Source organism: Cyprinodon tularosa, unplaced genomic scaffold (assembly GCF_016077235.1).
Source record: "Cyprinodon tularosa strain WSP-4 unplaced genomic scaffold, ASM1607723v1 ctg27, whole genome shotgun sequence".
Classification (NCBI taxonomy): domain Eukaryota; kingdom Metazoa; phylum Chordata; class Actinopteri; order Cyprinodontiformes; family Cyprinodontidae; genus Cyprinodon; species Cyprinodon tularosa.
In genome coordinates this window covers 1970869-1991408 of record NW_024038974.1, presented here as the reverse complement: position 1 = coordinate 1991408, position 20540 = coordinate 1970869, and the positions used below count along the sequence as shown (strand labels likewise).

At 35.8% G+C, this 20540-nt stretch overlaps 1 protein-coding gene across 3 annotated transcripts in view; it reads left to right on the top strand.

Annotated features, from left to right (window-relative positions):
- fgf13a (fibroblast growth factor 13a) overlaps positions 1-20540 on the top strand; it is a 141243-nt gene that overhangs the window by 70500 nt on the left and 50203 nt on the right. The window lies entirely within an intron of this gene.

The following is a 20540-nucleotide window of genomic DNA, read 5'->3' as shown; positions in this document are numbered from 1 at the left end:
AAAAAAAGATGATGTTCAAAGCCATGCAGATGGAGGAAATAATGATAATTATTTAAAGAATAATAAGGAGAATACCAGTGTTGTTTTTGAAAACCATATTAGATTTGGTCTTAGCCTTAGACTTCAGGATGAAAACTATTGAAGTCTTAGTTGCATTTTAGTCATTACGATATGTGATAGTTTTAGCCGATTTTAGTCGACTAAAACTTAAAAAGTTTTTAGTCTAGTTTTAGTCAGTCTTATGTTGCAAAGAAAAGTTAACCTTTACAATTTCGAATAACAACCAGATTCTTTACCAGACTGAGAGCTCTTGCCTAGATATTACAATAGGTCATCATTGCTGTTGGGCAAAAAACTGTGATTTATAGAATTCAAATAATATAGTATTAATAATATTAGATGATAATAATAATATAAAATATGATAATATATTATATAAACAAGTGTCTCACAAAAGCTGTGAAAATAGCATATTGGTTTATATAACAAAGAGACAAGCTAACAAAATGTACACTAAAGGAATGGTTTTAGACATACAGTACAAGGATTCCATCCAAAAGCAAACACTTCCTGATCTACTATGAATAATGCATTACACACAGATCAATAAAATCTTCATTGCTCCAAAAAAGCAAAGAACAAAAACATTCTTCTTTCTACTTTGGAAATGTTGGCTTTATTTCAATGTACCCCCCGGTTACTGCGGCTCAGGGGTCAAAGTAGATTTAAATTCACAGGTTTTGATGTAAAGAACACAATGAGAACCTACATAATTGCCTAGTAATGCCATGGCAATCCATACCCAAATTAAATGAATATGTTAACAAAAATGTTGACACATTCAAAGGAAACATAGAAAATGTTTTAATGGCAATACAAGGAAGCATTTACATCATATTTATTTTAAATAGATAGAAATGAGAACAGAAGAGAAGAGAGAGAAATATTCAAAATCTTTTTATCTGGCTCTTTATCCAAAAATAAACAGTATGCAATGAAATATTTTCTTTGGATATAATTAAGGGATTCCTTTTTATAGAAATTAAAGAATGGTTAGTATCACCTCTTGTGAGCTGGAATAAATAAAATCTTAATAGTTAGACTAAAGGATTTATTACGCTTGGCAGAGAATGATCAGCCACATATAGTTTATTAAGTAGCGATGGAAGAGCCGTACTGCTGAGAGCAAACCGTCATTGTGGACATTAAAGCGCAGACTTCGAGCTACGGGCGTGCAAAGATGCATTTCTGCACAAGCACAGATGGAAGATCAGAGAAGTTTGTCAGAGTTTAGCATGCAGTAATGGACCATTATTTTCTTCCCTGCTGCTGCTGCCATGATCCATCTGTGGTCATGCAGAATCTACACTGCAGCACACCAGGTGGAGGACAGGACCAAACAAGATGCAGCTGCACGGCTAATACTGCTTAACTTGTCTAAAAGATTAAAGCACAATGATTCATTTTAAATGTCTTGAACTAAAATGCGTCCCTAATGTCTTGTATTGTGCAATCAGAAGAGCAGTACACAGAAGAAATAATATTTTGGTGTGTTTTGTACCAACCAGTCCCAAGTAAGCATACGGCAGGTGCAGCCACTTATGTTTGAGCTGTTGTCTGGAAACCTCTTAACTTTACTGAGACTCTAATAAATCTCCCTCTATGTGTAACTGTACCTGATTCTTTCCTGCTGTTAGCTCTAGACCAGAGCAATCTCTAAATACAGGGTGAATGCTTTATTTCAGTTAGTTGGCAAGATCCCCCTTGTTGCAGTATGAACTTTGGTAAATGCACCATACACATCATAGGGACAAAAACACTACAGATAATTAATCAACCTCAGGTGCTGCCATCCAGGTGTGAGGCTGATTATGTAGAGGCTTTGGAATAAGACCTTCATCCTCCTCTTAATTCTCTGATGACTAATCCATGCCTGTGTGCAAAACCCACACAACATGAATCAGCTGCCACTTCTGCTTCTAGGTTAGTCTATGCAGGGACCCAGGGAACACACTGCCACCACTGTGATAAACCATCCCTTTTACGCTTATTAAAGAGTAAAAGGGAATGCCCTGACTTCTTGGTAAAGGAAATAAAGACTTCCTTCAGATCATGTATATATCATCCATGTTCTGGTGGACTCATTGACTCTTCAGCAATCCCTCACACTGAGCATGATTGAATTGAAAGTGGAGAGGAAATCCAGGCAATCCCAGGATAAACCCCTCCATGGTGGATCATGAATCGGAAAGATGAAATAACAGTTTTTTCACTTTTACTCGATGTATTACAACATCCAACTGCCGTTTACGTGGGCATTGTTACTTGAACTATAGCTCTCGCGAAATTTCAATAAAGTCCTCTCGACATCTTAAATAATTGTTGTTGATTGCAGATCTGTCTAGTAGCTTCCATTGATTTTGCTTGTAAAGTAGGAAGAATGGCCTTTGGCTTACTGCTCCGTGACGTCAATGTAGGAAGATGTCAGGACTGAGGTGTTACTATATTTGGGCCAAAATATCTGCTCCCAGACTCAGTGATCATGATGAAAATTATTACTTTTATTTTTTTACTGAATAATGTTAAATGAATTAAATCATAGACTTTTCCTTTAAAACTAGTCTGAGACTGACCCAAAATAAGTCTTATTCTTTGAAGATGTTAAATGTAACTGTTTTAATTTCACCAGTTTTATATGGCTTTAGTCTTTGGTGATTAATTAAGTTATTTCAGTTGGAAACCTTCTTGGGATTAAGCTACACTTTAGCTTACTTCTCGGAATCTTTATCAAAATCATGCTTGGACTCTGGTTTGATTATTTTATTTAGATAATTTTCTGTCAGAAAAAAAATCTAATACCAACTCTAAAGCTGAATCTTTGGCCTTAATTGTCTGTTAAGTAAGAAGAGTTGGTAAAAAAATAAAAAAAATAAATCTAGCATTGAAAACATATAACCTGCTTTAAAATGTAATGTTTTAAATGGTGATAGGTCTACATGAAAATAAACTAAGTTTAACTTTGTTCTAATTTTAGACAGTTGTAACCCAAAAAACAACAAACAAAATCAAGATATTCACAGGTGCAGACCCAGTAACAATAAACATTTCTAAATCCACAGTTGATAATAAACAATGAGAAGCAGGTAAAATCGTGCAAAGTCAAAATTCTAAGCCAATTCCCACAACCAAATCCCTGAGATATTAGGAAATAGAATATGGTCTAAGAATCTAATTTCAATAACTTTAAAGTAAGAAAATGAATACACTAACACTTAATATAATGCTCATATGTACAAAAAAGGCTTCTTTTTTTAAATGTATCTCTAGTCATGTGCTCTGTTTATCTAAACAAGCACATAAATTGCTGATGCAGAAATAAATCACGCGTATAGAAATGTCAGCTGGTGATTTGAGAGGATGAAGGTAGGAATATATCAGTGTATAAGCATTGACTCCTGCTTACACTTGACTGTAATGAGATATAAATTTGTCAAGTTAAAGTAACTGTGACACCAGCAGTGAGTATGTTTCCTCCCGAGTAAACAAGGGTAAAGGTATTTAATAGGTGCAATGAGGCACACTGCTGACTCAGCGGCACGGTAATGTGAGACCAGCAGCAAAGTGGCTTCTGACTGCTGCCGTGGTGGAATTTATACACAAACATATATCATATAATTATGCCACTTCTTTGTCATAAAAACTACTCCAAATACACATTTTCTGACTCAGTTGTTTTGGCAGTTTTACCCCTTATTTTGCTTTAGCCTATTTGTTCTCAGCGGCAGCAGAAATATGTAGATAGATCAGATGCATTCTTTCTCCGTGAAATCTCAACACAGTGTCCTAATGAAATAATATACCAAAAATGTGTGTCTTTCCTTCAGTGGCTTTTTAAACTATTTCTTAAGCCCCCAATTTCTCCAGCATCACATTTCAGCACACTGCAACCTACACCAATTTATCCATAGCTGTTTTGGACAAACTGCTTTTATACTTAGTGCATGTTGATTTTTCTTTTTTTTTTCATAAGAGTTACAGCATGAGTTGTAACTTGCCTAACTGACATGACATTTTACCAAACCACATTCAAATGGCATCAATTAACAGAAATATAGTTTTTCCTAATTTTGAGCTGAAATTTATTTCAATTTACAGTATTTACATAGTGCTATTTCACAACACATTATCTCAAGGCACTTTACCTACAGTAGACAATTCAATCAAACCATACAGACAGATTGGTGAAAAATAAGAATTCTGCTTTTACTTCTAATGTAGACCCAAATCAATGTGTCAGACGGGGAAATATCCATCCATCTCTCTATTTTCCATTATGTTTATTCAAAGTGGGGCCATGGGGGATGCTGGTGCCTATCTCCAGCTGTGTACGGGATATTGGCGGGGTACACCCAGGACAGGTCACCAGTCCATCGCAGGGATGGGTATATAATAACATGTAATTTCAGTTGCGGACTGGTAAATTGAACTGAATCAAAATTGTACCAGACAGATTTTGTTTTATATATATATACACACATTGTGTCTTTATCCAAAAAGATCCATGCAATGTATTAACATGATAAAAACATTGATTAACAGCCTCCAGCAGTACCAGGCTCAGTGCGAGCAGCCTTTAGCTCGTACTGAGGGCCTGATTCACACCAGCCTTTAGCCTTGCTAAAATACCTCTTGACTTTTTGAATCCGATCCTGAGGCTGTCAATAGTCATGGCTGCCGCCCTCTGATTTAATGGGGAATTGCTAGTTCAGCCAAATATCCCTATCTCACAATGTTCACAATCTTTAAAAAAATATTCCTGTATCCAGACTATGATCTGAATTACCAGCACAATTTGATGGATTGTTTGGCATGAGGGACACCTCTTTTAAGATTCCATTAAAATCTGTCCATAACTTTTCAAGTTATCATGTACACAGACACACAGACAAACTCTCCTAAAAACATAACCTCCTTGGTGGAGATAAAGATGAAAGTTAAAGCCTAGTTTTCAAAGTAGACAGGGTGTCTGCCTAAAACTGATAGTTGGTTCAAAAGGAGAAGAGCCTGCTTCCCATTATACTTTTACAAATTCCAGGAACCATTAGTAAACCTGTCAGGTCTTAGAACTGAGGACCCAGAATTCAAAGCAGACAGATCGGTGTGATTCACAAAAGCATTTATTGACGTACGTGGGGTCGGCATCTCAGCAACGAGGGCGTCAAATGCCAGAATCTCTAGAGGGAAAACACAAGTGACCACGTAAATCTGACAGGGGGATTACGAGCATTTGAGTCACTAACCTGGTTTTAGAGTTCAGTCTGTGCCCAGAAGAAGGAGTAGAAACCAGACGGATGGCTAACAACAGCATGCAGCGAATGGCGCCCAGAGAGTTCCAGGAGTCGGAGCATATAGACTGCTGAACTGGTTGACGAGCAGATCCAAGCAGACAAAGGAAGGCAGAACTTTCCAGAAGATGAAGCCCAAGCTGGTGTCCAAGAGGTTAACAGGAGTCCAGGTCAGAAGATCAGAAATCCAAAGAAAAGTACCGAGGGGAAATCCAAGTCGGAATCAGAACAAAAAAAAATAAATTTTTTTACTTTACTATCTGAGGTCAATTTAATCCCATCCAAATGAAGTGGCTTACTAATCACTTACTTAATTACTAATCACTTACTAATTTCAGAAACTCTGGTCCAAAGACAACAACTTCTGTCATGTCCGAATTTTAAAGCAGAAAATGTATAGTCATCCAGATTTTTGTATCCTTTAGAAATGCCTGTAGTATTTGTAAAGGGTTTGTTTTATCAGGATTTATGGGCAAGCATAGCGGAGTATCATCAGGATAACAATGGAAACTGTGTACAGATCAACCTTCCTTCACCAAAAAATGCCAGACATTTCAGTCGGGTAAACAACAGAGCAATTAGGATTATTTTTTGTATTTATTCAGGAAATAATTAAGTATATGGCACCTGCTAAGCACTCATTTACTTTGTATAAGTAATTGAATTCTTCATCCAAAATAGTCAACCATTCATCTAAATGTGTGGTGACAACACTAAAAAAGGGATTTTTTTCTGTTACTTCTAACACAGATGCGTTCTATAAGACAGCAATGGATCTTTGGGTGTGACAGGACCTGATGTTTCACATTGGATACTTTGTTTCCTTACATTTAGATGCTTGCAAAACATGCATATAGATATGCCGAAATATGGGCAACATCAGACTGTGATCAGAACTTTAGTGTAATATGATTCTACTTGGCTAGAATTAAAGCTAATTCTATCTGACCTAGATTTTTTATGCTTAGTATCTGCACTACTGATGATTTTTTAAAGAGCTATAAAACCTTTCCTTTCACTGCTAGACTGGTATTTTAGGCCTAGTAACTCACACAGAGAGAATGTAAAGGATCATATAATGTTCACATACAGTTGGTAAGACAATTTGGATACTGAGAGGGTTATGTAAAACACTTTAAGGTTTTACCTTAGGGTGCTTCTTGCAATGTGCCTGCCTACCAACAGGGCTAATGCTGGCTGGCACATGTAGACACTCAATTTTCTTCATTATGTCACCTGCAAATTTGGACAACCCTGAATATCTATAAACTTCTTTAAAAGCCAGACCTTAGATTAAAATATATTATTGTAGCTTTGAGAGAGTGGGCTTTCCAATCATAATACCTAGTTTTACTAAAGTTTATCTTTAAGAATATTCATAGCTTATTGCTGAAAAGAGATCAGAGCTTTTTAAACACCACTGAGAAATCTTAGGACAAATGTATATACTGTACTTTATGTACAGGAGAGACAACTATTTCCTTGCCAATGGCTGTTTGGAGCATTTAAAAGTTGGATTTACCAGTTTACCACCATTTCCGTCTCATACTCAACCTTGCAGAAGCAGCTACATCCAAAATAATTATTAATAATTATTAATTAATAAAAGAATAAATGTCTAAAAAATAAACTTAGAACATAGTAGGCCAACCCTACTGCGAACTTTATTTAGTTTGGCTGTGAGAGGTCGAGTGACTAATTAATTTTATCTGCCTTCATCCCTCAGAATACCCCAGGGATTCTGGAACTTTCTTCAGTGGAATTATGGGAAATTTCTTTCAGGCATATCTTATATTGGTATCACAATATATATTAGTATTGATTTGTTGCCCAGCTCAAAATAAGCTGTTACAGAAGCAGCTAAGTTATTCTAGATCATGGTACATAACATGCTGTTTACCTTTAATAAGTTCCTATATAGTTCTTCCAAATAGTCAAAGTCAAACACACTCTTGGTTTAATGTTTTGTTATTAGTGTACACTACTAGTTCTTATTCTAAAATCAAATTTCCCAGCAAACATATCTGCCACCAGTTACCTACAAGTATATCTATCTCAAATCTCAGGCAAGTTTTGTTTTAAGCCAAGTTTTAATTTGACTTCACCCAACCCCTTTACTATATATTTGATTTTCCTGAAGCTTCCTTTTGCTATAGTGCAAATGGATTTGATGTAATTTCTGAAATTGAACAAAAGGAGGTGGGTTCTCAATTTACTTTTTTTCAATTACTTAATGATTTTCTATGTCAGTTTCAAAGTGGGGATAATGACATCAGTTTCATTAGTCCCCATAGAGGGAGTAAGTTGAGGTGTTGTACCCTCCTGAAATCTAGTTGAATACCCCTGACTTAGTGGCTAAGGAAACCTTAACAGGTGTCTCTCCTCAGCACACTTCAGAGATTTTCTATAGAATTTACTGCGGGTGAAATAAGTTTTGAACATGCAACCATTTTTTCAGTAAATATATTTCAAGAGGTCCTATTGGCAGGAAATTTTCACCAAATGTCAGTAACAATCCAGGCATTCCACACATACAAAAAAACATAAATATCCAGAAATTAAGTTATATGTAATAAAGTGAAATAGGAAAAAGTATCGAACACACTTAGTGAAATTTTTTGATACTTTGTACAAAAGCATTTGTTGGCAATGACAGCTTCAAGACGCAGATTGCTCTAAGCCCCAAGTCATGATGTCCCCAAAGCCAAACTACACTGTTGGCATGCTGTTGTTGGAGGTAAGTGCTGTGCCATTTGACCTCCAAAGATGATCTGTACTATGACATCCAAAGAGTTCAATTTTGCTCTCATCTAACCAGACTATATTCTCCCAGTATTTCACGGGCTTGTCTAAATGTTGTGCACAAACTTTTAAACAAGCTTCATGCTTTTCTTTGGCAGTGGATTCTGAACGCTGTGAGCGTGCATACAGGCCATGGCGATTGAGTGTATTAATGAGTGCTAATTCCAGGTCTTTCTGAAGTTCCCCACAAGAAGTTTTTGGCTCTTGGACAATTCTCCTGATAAATTAGTTTTACTCCTCTGTCAGAAATCTTGCGGCAAGCACCTGGTTAAGGTCAGTTTATGCTAAAATTGTGTTCTTTCAGCTTCTGGATTATGGTTCCAACAGTGCTCACTGGAACACTCAGAAGTTTAGAAATCCTTCTAGAACCAATATCATCATTTTGCAAAGGTCTTGAGAAAGCGCATCACTTTTACCGATCATGAAATGTTTCTTGTGTGATACCAAAGACACCTTTTTATAGGCCATCATTTGGGACTCTACCAGCTGATATTAATTTGCTCTGACAAGGGGGAGGATAGCTTTCTAATTACTGAGATATTTCGGTGCTTATCTTGGCTTTCCATGCCTTCTTTGCACATCTCTTTCTTCACAAGTTCAATACTTTTTCCCTGTGCCATTCTACATTATTACACATACCTTAATTTCAGGACATCTATGATTTGATTTATTTGTATGTATGGATTGCTTGGGTTTTTACAGACATCTGTTGAAAATCCCGTAATTAGCTCCACTTAAAATTTATTTCCTGAGAAAAATGGTGGCGTGTTCAATACTTATTTTACCAGCTGTATGTCTGGTAACTATGATTGCCATGTTAGAAATGAAATTGCTATTGTTTCAGGTAAACCTGTTCTGTATTTAGTTTGCCATATGTGTAAAAACAATTCCATGTAGAGCCCCAGAGCAACCAGTTTTGCTGAAAATTGCCCAGGATATCAAGCTCTTGATGCTGTGCACTCTTTCCAAGGGTCTTTGGGAGAAACACAGGCCTGTAGAACAAAGGTTTCTCAACAATATTTAAAAGTGATCATGAGGTGTTCTTAACATATTCATCTTTTGTTTCTTTTCAGAACCACCTGGATAATTTGTCAAAAATTGGGTGTTACTACCCTCTGTATAAAGCATTTTTCTAGTGTAGGTTTATGTAACATTTAGCAATCTATTCTCTACAGATTTTTGTTTCTAATTGTTAGAAGAGAAAATGTGTTTTGCTAGAAACCAGTTGAGATGTAGAGAACATCTAACTGCAGAGATGCAGTAATCACAAGATGCCCATCTCTGTTACAGATCTAAAACTGAGCTTTTGAAACATATTTACCTACTTCAAAATCTCCCTACGGCAGGGGTAGGCAATGTCGTTCCGCGAGTGCCCCTCCAATTACACTGTCCTGCAGCTTTTGCATGCATCCCTTCTCTAACTCACCAGATTTAAATAAATGGGTAATGATCAGGCCTCTGCTAAACTTACCAACATGCCAAGGAAGTAATTTGGCTCTTTATTTTCAGCTGTGTTGAAGCAGGGATGCATGCAAAAGCTGCTGGTCAGTGGCACTCAATGGCCAACGCTGTTTACCCTTGCCCTACAGTGCAGGGTGGCACAAATAGGTCCACCAGTGTTTATCACAGTTTTTAATAATTTCAATTATTGCTCTGGTTAGATTTCAAAAAGTTTAGCCTAGCATAATTTTTTTCAAATTAATTCCCAACTTCTGCTACTACTCATAAATAGTTGGGGTATGCGTTGATTAAACAAACAAGGTAACAAGAAACAATAACAAAACACTGCAGCTGTACTAATTGGAAATAATGGTAGTGATTTAAAGGGATTTGAAAATAAAACTGTGTTTATGTACCAAAATTGTAGATCATTAACAGGTTTGTAGTTATATCTCATGAAGTGTGGTCTATACTGGTTCCTAAACTATGCTTATCGGGACATATTGATCTTTAAAGTATTTATTTCAGAAGCCTAAGGTTGGTTCTGTCCTAAAAGAATTGTTTTCTTACACCTGTTTTTTTACATACATTTATGAAAGTCTCTCCATGTTTCTTACTGTACAGCTGTAATCTATGGCTGACATTCAGTTTTTCTTGCTAATCTTTTGCTTTGAGATATAATTAGAGGATTCCTATCAGTCTCTGCCTGGATACACTGACAGCCGTTAAACATTTTTCCTACTCTTGTTTTCTCTCACACTCATAAGTACAAACAAAAGGTCAAATCATCAGTTCAAAAGGCATACAATGGAATGTTAAACTTGGAGAATCCCTAAGTGCATGTTTTATATTAGCATTACAGCATCCTTTGTGCACAGGCTCAGCTTATTCCCTGTGTTCAAACTGATGTAAAAGGTAACAGTCAGTCAGTAACTACTGTAGAGCATTAACTGTGATGATTATCACACGTAAGCAGTTATCACAACATGTCACACAACCTACCACACCACATCTGTGCTTCTCATTGCCAAAAATATTCTTAGTATGCAATAATTTTCCTAAAATTTTCTCCTTAAATTCAAACACACACTCATGATGTGTATAATGGGCTGTGCAAAGAGATTTAATTATGGGCATGTCTTCCAAGTCTCTGGCTCAAATTTTAACCAGTTGTGCTTAGACAAAATTTGTTCTGACCTCATGAATATTATGAGTGTACATTTGAGAAATTTACTTGGTTTTATGCAGTAAATTCATAATATTTTAACCAGCATTCACAACAAGGCAGGACAAGCTCGCTAATGACCTGAAGCAACTTATTCAAGGCTAACATTCTGAAAAAAACAATGCTTACACTCATACACAAATACAGCAGTGCATTTTTTTGGGGCTGTCTTCATGTCTTCAATTCTGTTAGAAACCCAAGGATTCAAGAAAAGCAAAAAACAAAACATCAACAAAAAATAAATGAAAAGAAAATTGCCAGGTACTTTTTTCTGCTAAAACAAAAGAGTAAATATACGCAATTAAAGCACTGCTTTCATTCAAGACTGATGTTTGATTGTTAGAAGCATTTGTCTTTTAGATGTAAAATATGGCAAGAAAGAAACACTGCATTGTTATTATAGAGGAGATTTAGCTACACCTGAAAATGTATTAAAATTATTTAAATTACTTAACAATTACTAATTTGTATATTCTAGATCACTTTTAAAGCATTTTCATGCTACACCAACAGACCCCAAAGTATTTTATTTGTATTTTGTGTTATAGAACAACACAAAGTAGTGTATAACTGGAAACTGCGGTATGCATATATTTGTAATCCAGTCTTTTAATCTGTACCACTAAAAATACACACCGAACTTCTTACCTTAAGCAATCACTAGTTCTTTAACAGAGTTAGCCCCTGTGTAATTTGATGCCAGGAGTAAACAATTATAATAATGTTTTAAATACTTCTTACCTCTAGAACAAATTTTCTATTAATCTAAAATGTGCAGAGGCTGTCAGTTTCAATATATGAGGACTAAAAACATTAACTGTATGTTATTGTTTACTTAAGGTTTTGATCAATTTGGCTAAAAAAACAGCTTGAAATATCAGTATATATTTCCTTTATTATCTGTATTTTAACATTGTTCTTTTATTTAGTGTATTTTTGTTTTTGCTTAATTATATCTTTGCTTTGATTTTCTATAAAGCGCTTTGGGTTGCCTTTTTTTTTATAAATGGACCCTTTCAAATAAATTTGCCTTGCTTAGTGTATCAAAAGCAGTTAAGGCCTTTTTATTTTGTTAGATCACATTAATAAAAAAAACAGCTTAAAGGCTGGGAATGCACAACATGTTGACATTTAGATGGGTAGCCTAATGTTAGTCATTTTTAACACATTAGTCTGTTTAATAAACTGTGCTGTTAATAATTATAAATGTTCATTTCCATCTTGGTGATGTTTTTGTATGCGTGTCACTTAAAGAAACACACTTAACATCATCCGTGACATCAACAGAAATTTGATTATTGATATCAGTCAACTAACATTATTTACTACAAAAAAGGTTGAACAGGTGCACATATGTATAGTTTCAAACTGGCAACCCTAATAATTGAGGGTTCTTTCAAGTGACAGCATTAGAGAAGAAACATTCACAGTGGTTGCTGTTTTTTGCAAATATTGCTATGCACAGTATCGCCAACATGAGGGTTAATTTTGTTTTTGTACAAGATATATGGATTCCTCTTCCTAACACCAGACAATATCTGGATTGTGGTAAGGTCAGCCGTAGTTATCGTCTCTATAGACTTAATTGTTCATTGCTGTCTGGAGCTGTCCTGTTTTGCGGATGAGCCAAATCACACGGTGTTGGTTATGCAGACTAAAAACTGGCTGAACTTTTTAAGTTGTATAAATATTTTGCAAGGAGCTGTAGACTATATTAGTAGCAATAGTGTGTCCTCAAACCAGGCTTTATGAAGAAAAATACATTAATTTTAATGTTTTTTGCAATAAAATGTAAATATTGCCCATTAAATCTGTTATTAGATCTGCATTTTTTTTCTTGATTCACTTAATCTCTGTTGACATTACTGGCCTAGTCCACATCCCAGGATTTAGTGCCTTCTGATTCTCTCCTGCAATGTTAAAACCTTGCCCTGCTGCTCTGCCTTTCCTAGAAAAAAACATCAGTTAAATAATGATCCAGCATCCAACTCTAATTCACTCAGCACAAGGTTAATGGGCTTTTCACATAACAAGTTATCACATTTGCACTCAGTTTATTTTAAGTGAGGCACCGCTGGAACTGCCTTGCCTGTGCAGAATCTCTGCCAGCAAAACATTGCTAGAGGAGTTCTGCTGACCGGGGCTAAATGAGGAGGAGAGGCCTTTGTACCAAGTGATGACACCTCAACAGAGTTTTTTGTCGGTGGACACACTGTTTGCTGTGTTTTCTTTGCAGCTGTGGAAGCTGCTTGTGGGAGACAGTGCATATGTTTTCCCAGCCTGTTTGTTCCAGAGTACAAAAAAACACACAGGCATGCAGGTGGCAGTGTTTCCTGTGCAGCTGTGTAAGCCTGCTCTGGCCAGGCTTTCAGCCAGTGCTGCTTATGGCACCTTCCACAACAGCTGTGTCACTGATGAGGGGGTTAATAAAAAAGGACAGAAGTAAGAGGAAACACATTAATGAAATAAAATTACCAGATGACAAAGATTCCCCTTTGAACTTGTCATGTCATTCACCTAAAAAAGATATTTTGTACATTTTCAGCAATCATTCTAAATGATTAATTGTAATATAGACATTATCAAACAAATTTAAATGAACTTTCCATGTGAAATGTTGAGAATATTAACAAAGTTTTCAAACTTTGCCAATCCCTATTGTGAAATATATTAAGAGCAAGCTGAAAAGCAAATGAGTTTGCCTGAAGAAAGAATGTAAACAAATGAGAAAACTGATAACCTTGTCACATAAGTGTGCACATCCTCAAAGTAAAAAAAAAAAAAAGAAGAACCTACCATGAAAAAGGTAAGCCAGTAGAGGCAATATGGTGCTTTAATTAGTTTTCTGCAGGGAAAGCCTAGCAACACAACACAAAAAGCCTGATCTCTTTAGAATTCAACATGATAACTTAAATAACTAGAACTGGAAGTTATAGTTATAGGTCATTCAATCAAGGGTAAAGCTGATTAATTATCAGTTGAACAATTATAACTAATTTGCTTACTGACCAGGGTTCATATTCTCTTCTATAAAAGGTTGGACTCCTGAATCTGGCTGTCTAAAATCCAGTTGTCTTTCACCAATTTAGTAATTTAGATTATGACTATTAGCAGAGTTAATAATCACCAACACCAACCGCATAAATGTGTCTCTGTTCATTCGGATGCACCTGAAAGAAAAGTGAATCCAGGCTGAGTGATAAATCATTCACTGAGTAAAATAAACACAAAAGACCACAGGTTGAAAGACAGTGGTACCTTTATTAGCTAATAATCACACAGTATTATTATATCTAATAACTACACATACACTAAACAATAACAAAAATATGCATAGATAAACAAATAAAAGTGGAAGAGGGGTTTAAGAGTCCGTTCAAGAGTTTTAAATGCTTAATGCATTGGAAGTGTCCTTTAAAATGGCAGCAGATAAATGTGAATAAATCCTGATGCAGAGATTTTAAATGCAGTTAAAACAGTGCAATTTCAAATGTTTTATGATATATATATATATATATATATATATATATATATATATATATATATATATATATATATATATATATACTGTATATATATATATATATATATATATATATATATATATATATATATATATATATATATATATATATATATATATATATATATGTATATAAGGCTGAAAGAGAATGGGTTATCTTGGATTAGCTTAGCTTGCCTGGGCAGGACCAGCTGAAATAAACGAAAGGTTAGAGCTCACGATGCAGCTTCTACAACATATCCGTCATGATGTAGCTGGAATAAACTGTGCTAGCCAGTCCACTGCAGCAATGTCTTCAGACCCACGTTGCTTGTTCAGTCTGTTCAGTGAAAATTAGCATTCAGTTAAAACTCTTAAAACCTTCAGCAGTTGAATCAGAAAATATCTATTCTAAGTAGTTCACCAAAGCAGAGCACTTATTAAGCATCAGATGGAAAGCGGAAGAATGGATATTACTGTTTTGGCTCAGTGGAGTGGACGGCGTTCCCTCGGGTTCGTTTTTATGCAGGCCCCTTGTTTGGTCCGGTGTTCTGTCAGATCAGCATACCCGGTCAGACCAGCATACCTATAGTCAATACCCGTTTAGAACTTTAGTTTTTTCCTTTTGTTTTGTGCGACAAATAAAATTCAAACTACCTCAGTGGGTGTGTATCCCTTTAGTCATTTACAAAAAAAATGTAATTACCTCCTTTTAGTGTTTTTTGAAGTGTATGGCGATCTCACCTTAAATTGTTTTTTTTTTTTGTAAATGACTATAGGGAAACACGCCCAATGACATAGTTTAAAGGGATAAAAACTAAAGGGATAAATGCAAATCTGTAATCTTGCGCATGCGTATTGACTATGGGTATGCTGGTCTGACAAGGTATGCTCATCTGCAGAACACCGGTCTATTCATCAAACAGCCGGAGGGGTTAATTTTATAACTCACGGTAGCCCAGGACGTCTCCCTTAAGCTATGGCGGTTAGCTGGTAGACGCGACCCTCATGTAAAAGCTCCTTGCGGCTCCTTTCCAGTATGGCACCGGCCAGTGGCTTCTAACAGCTCCTCTGCAAACAGCAATTGGGCCCCGCTGTTGCTCATTAAGTGGTTAAATTTAGGTTATCAGAGCTGGATTAGCTCCCTCTGGTACAGCAGGTGGTTTCAGGAAACACTGTCTTCAACTTGGTTTGAATCACATTAAAAGATGGCTCTATGATCTGCTCCTTCTGAATCGTAGGAAAGGTAGTCTGACTCGGTCCAACAAGCACAGAGTTCTCTGAAGGGATTTAGTCACTGCTTAGTGTAGCTTTCGGCTGAGAAGTGCTTAGACTAGTCTTACGTGATCAAGGGGCCACCAGCAACAGGAAGTTGAACTGGAAGTAGTGCATTTTACAAACTGTCAGAGGGGTGTGCCTTCAGAGGGGAGTAGTTGCCTTTACATCATCGACATTTGATCCCAACGGAACCATAGTATCCCTTTCATGACTTCACACAATTGCATTGGTGAAAATGGCTAAAAAAAGAGTGATGCTGAATTTATTTTAAATGTAATATCACAGGAACTGCCTTTACACAGGCTATGTTTAAAGAGATAAGTCTGTCTTCATTCTTCTATGGCATTGTTATATTTAAAAACAATATGCTTTTTAAAACCACAAAGGCCCATATCTGGATTTTAGCCTTAACTTTCAAATAGATATGGGTTCTGCATCAGCTGTATCATGTTTTTTGTGTCTGGCTGGTATCCATCACAACCCGTTATCATTATGCTTTCAATGATTTCTTTATGTTCCATCTTCACCAGCCACGTGCTCTACACATAAAAATTGGGATATACTGTGTTTTGTAGGGGAACATGACCTATTTACCCACCCACTCCTATTAGGTGACTAATATCTGCTGCAGTTTCATTTCCTGCTTTGTTGATTTCTTCCGCATGATAATTTTTATCCAATTACTCTGCCACATTTATTACACACATTCTGATTTTGGCATTAATGTGTATTATCATTTTAATGTAACTCTATGTGGGGAGTCACAAATTTACATGGAGAGACTTGACTCTTTAAGACTTTCACATCACACATCTTATCAGTGCTGGGATATTGAGAAGCTAATCAGGGAAATAAAACAACCAAATCCTTCACTGAGGACACTCCATAGCAAGAGAAAGCCAAAGTGTGTGACCAGACTAAAATTAGCTTAATTAATGTTCATATTCAGCTTGCCTCACTACACAATTGACCTTCCTGCATTATGTTCACCGATATGTTGATGCTGGTGATGAGATTACCATAAGGGCATCAACCTGGTAAAATGCAACGTCAATCTACTCATTCATGGGTTGTCAAATTTTAGAGTTCTTTAGTGGTGCACAAAGTGTCCTTTGCTACCATTACATTATTGATGCTACAAGTAAATATACACAGTAGTCTTTGCAGCATCTAAGACTTGGACAATCTGGTATCCAGATGAGTTAATTTTTCCATAAACTCCTTCTGAATACAATCTTTTGTTCATGTTTCATGCAAATTTCTTTTTTCATATGCCATTACTTTAGTTGTTAAAATGACACCTATCAAGAAACTTTAAAAAAAGCATAATGAGCATTTGAACAGCAAGAAGCTAAATAATTGAATACATTATAAACAGGGCCAAAGATTAATTTAGCTTATTTTTGTAACTTAAAACAAACAATTATTCAAATGTTCTATGCAAGACAAATAGTTCCTATTGAGATTCAGTAAGTTTATAACCAGTTAACTTGTCATACGAAAAACACAGAAAAATACCCACATTAAATAACCAACTGTTATTTACCCCTTTGGATCACATGCCAAAGCTCTGTGTCTTTATGAAGATATAAAGCAACGTTGTTTTATTTTTGCATAAAAAATTGCTTTAACGGTACTCACTATGTAGCTTTTAAAGGCAGACCATGTAAATATTGGCCACTAGTGCCAGACCTGTAACTTTCACGTCTAGCACCCCTAGTGGCCAAAAGCGCTGCAACACTCTTTCAAAAGTCAACAGCCTCCCCTGTGTTTTGATTGGGGTCTACGCTTCATGACTTGGTTAAGCTCGGAGGGTGTGAGAAAGACTGCATTTCTCTGGAGAGCTTCGCAGGGGCAGGCGGGACCGCGGTGCGGAGGACCAGCTGCGTAGCTCAACAGAAGAGCAACTGGACTCTCAGTTAGCTTTTGATTGTAGCCTGCTAGCTTTCTCTGTCTGTATTTAGCTTCTACTAAAGATCGAAAATAATAACAAAGATATATGACTGTTTACTAGGAGCAAAGTGTTAAATTACCAGTCTAAAAATAAATTTGACAAAAAGAGAATCGGTTTTACATCCGGCTTCTTCTTTCAGCCTGCACCAACGAACAAACTCCTTTCCATGATTGACTCTTATTGTTTGTAGTGCATAATCCCTTTTGTTATATGTTTTCCATTTTAGCCTCCTCAGAAGGATTAAACTTTTTCCTTGCCTCAGCCATGACCGGAAAAATGGTAGAGCATAAGCCTTAGTTCAGTGACTATATAAGAGCCTGTGGCCGTAAAGCGATACGTTCTTCCAGTACACATGACCAGACCAACGACAGTGCTTCTTCTCCCAACCTACATAGGCAGTATTTCAAGAGGGCAGCCACACTTTTAGCATTGATAGTTTCAAGCGCTGTATATCGGCCTAAGGAATCACATAAAATAACTCATATGTGTCAGCTCTTTAGGTCACAAAGTCTGTGGTATGCCTTTAAGTATTTAAACTCACACAAGAAAATTGCAAGATTTTTCCTTGATTTAAAACAGTTCAGTTAACATCGCACACAGAGACACACATTTTAATAATCCGTTCTTATAATCTCAAAGAGACAATATGCAAGTTTTTACTTAAAAATATCTTTAAATAGACTTTTTGTTTGACCTTTTATTATTAAAGATCCTTTGATGAGTAGATAGACACCTCAGTTATTCGACGCCAATACTGTAGCTTATTTTTCTTAATTTACTTTGGGTCGGAAGTTCTCAACCATTATATTTAGGGTGGATTTTGTGGATACTCAGAAGCGATCACCGTCCAGCTCGACTTAGACACCGATAGCAACTCCACGAGGTGAAAAAAGTAAAAAAAAAAAAAAACTTGTGAAGTATGCGGGTGAGCTACGAGAATGCGTAGAAGAGGGGTGTAGTTCAGTGTTTTGGCCACAGGTGGTAGTATCATTAGAAAACTCAGCATTATCTATGAATAAGTATGAGCTTTTTTTCACAAAAATTTGCATTCAGCTCCATTGCATTATCCATAGACAAAAATCAACTACAATTTTTGGTTACAATCCCTCTTTGCCTTAAACTGCAACGTTTTATTCAGTCTCTTGACCTATTGCTAGTGTAAAGTAGATCCATCTACAGTTCAGCTTCCCTCAGTTTTTATTTAAAACAAATGAAAAAAGACATGCTTCATTTGTATAGTTATTTTATGATATGGCTTAAAATAAAGGTCAAATAAATTTATTTTTATTTTATTTTTTTTACATTATTTCTATGAATAAAGTCCAAACTCCCCTTTTTTTCTAAACTTAAAGGCAAAAGGGAAAATTTGCATTGGGTTTTAGAACTAAAAAAAGGGAGCTGCTGTGGCCTTTAGTCTCACACTTTCTAGCTTACTGCTTGGGCTAATGATTTTTACTCTATTATTAATTCCAGGCAGACATCTGTCTGAACTCTGGCCATTTAACACTGTTTGGCGTCTCTTATTGGGATTTCAGTGCCATTGATGCACGATTGTGGAAAACTGTCCCCACAAGGTAACGGATGCATTGCCTGGGAAACACAAAATAAAGCACCAAGGCCAGAGATTAGTCTGTAAATGCCCGCAGTATTCTTCCATAGTATACTAACTGCCTCTCTTGCATGTTAAATTAACAAACCAGAACTTTTACAGTTAAACATATGTGAATATATTCACTTGTGTGCTTTCTGTTTTTTTTTTTTTTAAAAAACACCCTCTTATTCTAAAACAAATTAGTAAAACTAGAAAGTATTTCCCTTCCAAAATAAAAGCAGAACATTTGTATAGGCACTATCATTTCAGAAGTACTTTCTTAAAAACGGAAGACAAATTCAAAAAGAACCTCATATGACTGTCATTATTAAAAACTTTTACCTTTACTGTCTTTTGCCAATATAGAGGTTTCAATGTACATTATGTGAGTAAATATTGCTTCAAATTGATAATAAAATACAATTTTTTTCATTTCATAACTCTACAGGCCTTGTTGTGATGCTTTAAGGTCATGCACATCACAAGTCAAGGCTAGCTTTTGTATTTTATATTTTTTGTATTTTTGGGGGATGGAAGTTTGTTGATTTTTTGTTTTTCTTTTTTCAGTTTCTTATTTTATTTAGAGTCTTATCTATTAAATATGGTGTGCTTTACTGCAGCAATGGCAAATGAAATAGTGTAATACAATGTATACTGTATGTACATTCCATCCGTTTTAAAAGTACACTATTATCATCATTACAGTTATTGTAGTCTGTGACTGTATTTTTTTATTGTTTATTTGGATAAGTGCATAAATATTTTGGCTGTATGTTGTACAACAGTTTCAGGAATAAAGATTATTACATTTTTAGTACCAGAGATGATTATGACCTTCCTTGCACTTTATATCACACATAGGGTGTACAATCCCAGATTTCAAACCTAGCAGTGAACCCTTGTGGCTCTTTGTCATTTTTACACCAAACAAACAGAGCAAAACTTTCTGGCAGGCAATAAAGTCTTTCGTTTGCTTGTGTTCAGGGTTTCAGTGCCAAAATATGCTTTTATAGACATATGAAACAAGGATAGATGACTTTCTCCCAGTGAAACAAGGTCTTTACAGTTCCTCAATGTGTGAGAGAAAATTTGCATTAGTGATAAAACACTGAAGAAAGTTGCTGTAAAAAATCTTTTAGGTTACATGATAAATGCCAGATGATGCCTCTATTCCCATTAAGTTCTGGCATTTGGAAGAGATGAAGAGCTAGAACCTGTGGTTTAATACTGTAAATGAAATCTGGAGCAAAGCTCAGAAATATTTTATTAATACAATATGATGAAAATAGTCTTGTTTAGTGTTATTTTTATCATAAGTTAAAAATACCTGACAACACATCAGTGTTGCTTTAGAGTTATTTAGGTATCAAAGTAAGTTTTGAGAAAATCAGAATTTCTTGACA